The sequence below is a fragment of the Oryx dammah genome, unplaced genomic scaffold (genome assembly GCF_014754425.2).
Source record: "Oryx dammah isolate SB20612 unplaced genomic scaffold, SCBI_Odam_1.1 HiC_scaffold_29, whole genome shotgun sequence".
Lineage (NCBI taxonomy): Eukaryota > Metazoa > Chordata > Mammalia > Artiodactyla > Bovidae > Oryx > Oryx dammah.
The window spans coordinates 82,587,047-82,594,993 of NW_024070213.1; positions in this window are offsets into that span (position 1 = coordinate 82,587,047).

A 7,947-nucleotide genomic window follows, 5' to 3' on the forward strand; every position below is an offset into this window, starting at 1 on the left:
CAGTCATGTTTATAAGCACCAACAATAAATAATTTTTGAAAGGATATTAAGAAAACAATTCTATTTATGATGGTATTTAAAAGAATAAAATCCTTAGGAATAAATTTAACCAAGCAGGCAAAAGACTTATACACTAAAAACTATAAAATATTGGTAAAAGAAATTAAACACTGATAAATGGAAATATATACTCATGAATTGCAAGACATTAAAAATATATTTACATATTTACTTATTTAATATATATATTGATATATGTATTGCATATGTATATACCCAAAGGGATCAATAAAATCAATATCAAAATCCCAATGACATTTTTTCTTAAATAGAAAATTCCATCCTAAAATTCTAATAGAACCTCAAGGAGACCCAAATAGTCAAAACAAACCTGACAATAAATAATAAAGTTGGAGGTTTCACACTTCTGATTTTCAAAACTTACTACAAAACTTCAAAACTTACTACAAAACTGTAGTAATCAAAATATTGTGATACTGGGATAAACAACAACAACAAAAAGCACCCAAACAACTTGATTTAAAAAGTGGCAAAAGAAGGTTAGAACACACCCTCATATCATGCACAAAAATAAACTCAAAATGGCTTAAAGACTTAAATATAAGACATAAACTCCTAGAAGACAGCACAAGCAAAACATTCTCTGACCAATGTTTTCTTCGGTCAGGCTTCCAAAGCAATAGAAATAAAAAAAAATAAACAAACAGGACCTAATCAAATTTACAAGCTTTTGCACATCAAAAGAAGCCATTTGAAAAAGACAGTTTATGGAGTGGGAGAAAATATTTGCAAATGATGCAAAAGACGAGAGTTTAATCTCCAAAATATACAAACAGCTCATACAACTCAACAACAACAAAAAAACAAACAACCCAATCAACAAATGAGCAAAAGACCTTAATAAACACATCTCCAAAGAAGACATACAGATGGCAAATAGGCACATTAAAAGATGCTCAACATCACTAATTACAGAAATGCAAGTCAAAACTACAGTAAGATACCACCTCACATCATCAGGGTGGCCATCTTTAAAAAGTCTACAAATAACAAATGCTGCAGAGGGTGTGGAGAAAAGGCAACCCTCCTACACTGTTTGTAGGAATGTAAGTTGATGCAGCCACTATGGAAAACAGCGTGGAGATCCCTCAGAAAACTAAAAATAAAATTAGCATAAGATCAAGCAATCCCATCCTGAGTGTATACACAGACAAAACTACAATTCAAAAGGACACATGTACCCCTATGTTCATAGCAGCACTGTTCACAATAGCAACATGGAAACAACCTAAATGTCCATGGATGAGGAAAATGTGGTGCGTGTGTGTGTCTGTATACATAGAGATACACACAATGGAATACTACTCAACCATAAAAAAGAATGAAATAACGCCATTTGCAGCAACATGGATGTAACTAAAGATTATCATATTAAGTGAAGTCACAAAGAGACAAATATCACATAATAACACTTACATGTGGAATCTAAATATGGCACAAGTAAAATTATCTACAAAACAGACTCACAAACATAAAGAACAGACTTGTGATCGCCAAGGGGGAAGGAGGAGGGAGAGGGAAGGACTGGGAGTTTGGAATTAACAGATGCAAACTATTATATATAGGATGGATAAATAACAAGGTACTGCTGTATATCACGGGGAACTATATATCCTATAATAAACCATACTGAAAAAGAATTTTTAAAAAAGAATGTCTATGTGTATGTAACTGAGTCACTTTGCTATACAGCAGAGATTGGCACAACATTGTATATCAACTATACTTCAATTTTTTTTAATGGCAAAAGACATTTGACATTTCTCCAAAGGAGATATACAAATGTGACATTTCTCCAAAGATGATATACAATTGACCAAGAAGAAAATAAAAACATGCTCAATATCACTAATTGTTAGAGAAATATAAATCAAACTCACAATGAGATAAAACCTCGTACCCAATAGGATGATTACTAGTAAAGAAACATACAATTTTGGTGAGAACATAGAGAAATTGGAACTCTTAGATACTGTTGGTAGGAATCTAAAATGGTTAGGCACTGTGGAAAACAGTATGGGAGCTCCTTGAAATTAGAAAACAAAATTTCCATATGATCCAACAATCCAAACTCTTGGTATATCTCAAAGAATTGAGAGTAGGGTCTTGGAGAGAGAGTTGCATACTCAAGTTCATAGTAGCTTTATTTAAAATAGCCAAAAGGTTGAAGCAACTCAAGTTTTCAACAGATGAATGGATAAACAAGATGTAGTATATCCATATAATAGAATATTATTCAACCTTAAAAAGCAGAGAAATTCTTTTTTTAATTGGCAGATAAATGCTTTACAATGTTGGGTTGATTTCTTCTGTATAACAATGAGAATTGGTCATGACTGTCTTTATATATACCCTCCTTCTTTAGCCTCCCTCCTACCCACTCTCCATCCCACCCATCTAGGTCATCACAAAGAACCAGGCTGGGCTCCCTGTATCTATTTTTATCTATTTTACACATTATCTTCCCACTAGTTATCTATTTTACACATAGTAGTGTATATATGTTGGAGAAGGCAACAGCAACCCACTCCAGTACTCTTGCCTGGAAAATCCCATACCAGCAGAGGAGCCTGGTAGGCTGCAGTCCATGGCATCGTTAAGAGTCGGACATGACTGAAGCAACTTAGCAGCAGCAGCAGCAGTCTATATATGTCAGTGGTACTTTCTCAATTCATCTCATCCTCTCCTTCCCCTGCTGTATCCACAGTTCTTTCTCTATGAGCAAGGAAACTCTGACACACAGTGAAATATGCATGAACTTTGAAGACATTATGATAAGTGAAATAAGGTAGTCATGAAAAAAAGTACAAATACTGTGTGAATTTATGTATATGAGGTACCTGATTGTTGTTCATTTGCTAAGTTGTGTCTAACTGTTTGTGACCCCATAAACTGCAGTACACCAGGGTCCTCTATATTCTACCATCTCCAGGAGATTGCTCAAATTCATGTCCATTGGGTCGGTGATGCTGTCTAGAGTCGGTGATGCTGTCTAACCATCTCATCCTCTACTGCCCAACCATCTCATCCTCTGCTGCCCCCTTCTCCTTATGCCTTCAATCTTTCCCAACGTTGGGGTCTTTTCCATTGAGTCAGCTCTTTGCCTCAGGTGGCCAAAATACTGAAGCTTCCGCTTCAGCAACAGTCCTTCTGATGAATTATTCAGGATTGATTTCTTTTAGGTTTGACTGGTTGGTCTCCTTGCTGTCCAAGGGACTCTCAAGAGTCTCCTCCAGCACCAAAATTTAAAAGCATCAATTCTTCAGCCATCAGCCTTCTTCACGGTCCAACTTTCACATTCACACATGACTTCTGGAAAAACCACAGATAGCTTTGACTATACAGGCCTTTGTTGCCAAAATGATATCTCTGCCTTTTCTAATACTCTGTCTAGGTTTGTCATAGATCTAATGGGTTTCAACACTAAATAACAACAACAACAAAAAACTAAGATCTTGGCATCCAGTCACTTCATGGCAAATAAAAGGGGGAAAAGTGGAAGCAGTGAATGAGGTACCTAGAGTAGTCAAAAAGTAGAACAGTGGTTACTAGAGACTGAGGAGGGAATTCATGTTTTATGGGTACACAGTTTTAGACGTTTAAGATGAAACAAATTCTTTAGATTTGTTGAACAATGATGTGAATAGCCTTAACAAAACTGAACCGTATGCTTAAAATGGCTAAGGTGGTAAATTTTATGTATTTATATATTTCATTACAATTTTTTAAAAATTTAAGACTTATAAAAAAAGCTTAATAAAATAGACAAAGCTACTGAAAACCAGAAACAAACAAAAAAGAAAATTAAAATATTCTAGCACATTAGGTTAACATGGCTTCAGTGTTTAATCATTATGTATGGTTTCCTGTCATCCAGGGCAAAAAAGTAAATAACATGATAGGTTTCATAACTCTTTTGATGAAAGGGGAGAAAAAATTATTTCTCTGAAAGAGGTATGGTTTTTATGGCATAACATCCTGATTCTTATTCCTTTGTAGATAGCCTGATATTTTGTTCATTTTGTTTGTTTGTTTTGTTTTCCCTATTCACTGAAAACTTTTATGAGGTTGTGTTTGACATGGAAAATTTTACTGTGATGTGTCATCTGCCCAGCCTCCGGTGGACACTCTCAAACTGAAGATTTCTGTCTAGGTGGGAATATTCTATTATTCTTTTGATTATTTCCTCTCCTCTTTTTCTCCTCTTCTGTAACACCTGCTATTCTGTAACATGCATCATACTGATACTGGAATTTATGGACTTATTTTCCATGTCTCTATTTTTCTCTCATATATTATCTTTACTCTCTTGCTTAATAATCTGGAAGAATTCCTTAATAATTTTCAATATTCCCACTTTCTAATTGGTTCTTTAATCATCTTGTTCTTCTGTGACAATTTATACATTTATTTATCTTCATGACAATTTTTATATTTATATTTTTAGTATCCCCAATTGGCTCTTTTTAATTGTAGGGTCTTCTTCTTTTGCGGGTATAATATCTTCTCTGAAGGTATTACTCTTGGCATTTTAAAATATATTTATGTACTCTATTAACTCTCAGGTATTGACTTTTAAGTTTATTTGCTGAATCTCTTTCAAGGTGTTACTTTCCTTACGTGGTTAATGATTTTTAGTTGTGTGTGTTCATCTTTGTGACTGAGACTCCCTACTATCCTCTCTGTGGCTACTACTTCTATTAATTGCATCTTGATTATGGCAGTTAAGGGCAAAGCTCTTAAACTCCATGTTCTCATGTCTTACCTAGTTTGGGCATTAGCTTTCCTAGCAAAATGACGTTGCATTGACATTAAGTAAGTCAAGTTCTACAGACAGACTTCAAGGTACAGTACCTATTAGAGGCCAACTTTGTTGGAGAATATTCATGCTTTTGGAATTTCTGTATAAATTAATACCTAAATTATATGCCTCTTGCTTTTGAAAAATTCAGTCTTATCTAGATCAACTTTAAATAAGCCTTGATTAATCATTTAAGGAAACTCACAAGGTGGGAAATTAAGAATGCATTCACTGAAGAGGATAACGTTTTTTGTTAAATATGCTAGTTCTGTATTTCTTCGTGAAAGGTCAAGGGATAAAGGAATTTGGGTTAGGTTTTGGTGGAGGTGGTTTTATCCTACCTGTTACTCTGATGGTGAGGAAACCCACAAGCAGGGTAAGACCTGCTATTTTATTTCATTTTACATTTTTTTTAAGTTTACATATTTATTTATTTTTGGCTGTACTTGGTTTTCATTGCTGCACGCAGGCTTTCTCTAGCTGCGGAGGGCAGAGGCTACTCTTTGTTGCGGTGCTTGAGCTTCTCATTGTGGTGGTTTCTCATGTGGCGGAGCATAGGCTCTAGGTACTCAGGGTTCAGTAGCTGCAGCACCTGGGCCCTAGAACTCGGGTTCAGTTACTCTGTGGCATGAGGGATCGTACCCATCCAGGGAGCGAACCCAGGTCCCCTGCATTGGCAGGTGGATTCTTAACCACTGGACCACCAGAGAAGTCCAGACCTGCTATTTTAAAATTTCAAAGTATTTTTCTTTTTCTTTGCAGGCAAAGATTTGATTTAACTTTGTACTTCTGTTTTTGTTTTCTTTTCTTTTCTTTCTTTCTTTTTTTTTTTTTTTTTAGGGATTGGATGGCAGGGGGAACTTTTAATAAGACTGTAGGTTATAAAAAGGTAAAGTTAATATTCCAGAGGAGGCAGGGTTTCTGATCTGTATAAAAACGCAAAAGGTCATTTCTTTGTGAGTAGAGTTGATTCCCATCTACTGTGTCCTTTAGGAAGACTGTGCTTAGTCTCTCACAGAGAGACATGTCCAGCTCTTTGAAACCCCATGGATGGCAGCCCGTCATGCTCCTCTGTCCATGGGATTCTCCAGGCAAGAATACTGGAGTGAGTCGCCATGCCCTCCTCCAGGGGACTTCCCGACCCAGGGATCAAACTCCCACACTGAAGACAGATTCTCTGCCATCTGAGTCACCCGGGAAGCCCTTAAGAAGACTGGTGCATGCCAAATAGAAATGTAGACTCTACAAGCTCTGAAATTTAATTTTTGTTCCTGGAAATGTTTGTGTGTCTTGCATAACCAAAACAAGGTGTGAAATCTTATCTTTACCTCTTGATTATGAAGGAACCCTAAAGAGCACTGGACTGCCAAAAGAACAAGAACTGCCAAAACTTAACTCAAGCTATTCTCTGGTGTGTTTTTAAGACATATTCTGATATTGTCATGATATCCAAATCAGCCACAGTAAGATGGACCCACATCCAAAATGTGGTTTGTCTGTGAAGACTGATGTTGTCACAAGAACACCAAAAGGGTATGAAGAGATTTGTTATTATATAACTGCAGGCTTTCTGGGGCAAGCAGGGCAGGCGTACCAGGCAGGCCCAAAATGGCTCAAGAGAGCAAGAAAATGGGACTGACTGTGAGCAGTTACTGTGGTTAGGGGATGGATCTGGGGTGAGGCTGTTCCTGCATGGGCACAGGCTCTCATCTTTTGAACCACCTACCATCCTGAAGGAAGGAGCAACTGGACTTGCTCCATCTTTTTCCCTGATGTGGGACATGAGAAGAAGGAAGAATGAGGCTTAAGACTATGTGCTGCAAATATCAGTAGAATCAGGCTACTTATTATACATTCTGAACTACAGATAGCTTTTGTGGGACTTTTAGGGCCAACTCCTTTGAATAAAAATAAGTTCTCCTTATAAAAATAGGTTGTTTGGGGACTTCCCTGATGGTCCAGTGGCTAAGACTCTGCAATCTCAATGCAGGGGGCCTGGGTTGGATCCCTAGTCCGAGAACCAGATCCCACATGCTGCATGCAACAAAGAATTCACATGCTACAACTAAAGATCCCATGTGCTGCAACTAAGACCGGCGCAACCAAATAAAGTAATTAAAATTTTAAAACATTTAGGAAGAGAGACTAGTGGATGCAGTGGGGAAAGGAGAGAGAGAGACAAATTGAAAGAGTAACAAATGAAACACATATTTTCTCATATGTAAAATAGATGGCCAGTGGAAATTTGCTGTATGATGCATGGAGCTCACACTCGGTGCTTTGTGACAACTTAGAGCAATGGGATGGAGCAGGAGATGGGAAAGAAGTTCAAGACGGAGGGGACATATATATATATATATATGTATGTATGTACACCTATGGCTGATTCATGTTGATGTATGGTAGAAATTAACACAATAGTGTAAAGCAATTATCATCCAATTATTTTTTTAAAAAGAAAAAATAATTTAGAAAGGTAGGGTGTTTCAAGATGTTAGCCTTGCCCAGGAAATATTAATTCAAGATGGGCCTTAAACTGTGCTCTAAAATAAAGTTTCTTTTCTGGAGCTTCAAGGAGTTTGGAAACTTGAATTTTAGAAGGGGAGATGCCCAAGGGCACCCTTCTTGGGGTAAGAGCAGGGAGCCCTCACAACTTCAGGGCAGACCAGGGACTAGTGAGAGCGTGTCTGGTAGGGGCCTGTGGAAGGGCATTTTCATGTGTTTCAATGGTCTATGCCACAATCCTCTGCATGACACTTCAGGTTTTAATAAAGTCTTGTTAAATAGGCAGCCTGGTCCCAGCTACCATGTTGGAAATGTAGGGACTGGCCTGCACACCTGTTCCTATACCTGAAGCAAAGCAGTATAGAGAGAACTATGGCAGAAGAAGACCCATCTCAAGGCAGTGAGAAGGGCCTATAGAAAAGCTAAACAGAGGTCGGGACCGGATGACCAGCTAAAGTGACATAGCTGGGGTACACTGGTGGGACAGGTAAGCAGGAGAGAGTGTTCTCAGAGACCTGAGAGAAAGAATTGAATTTCTATAGGCAAATGGAATGGAGCTT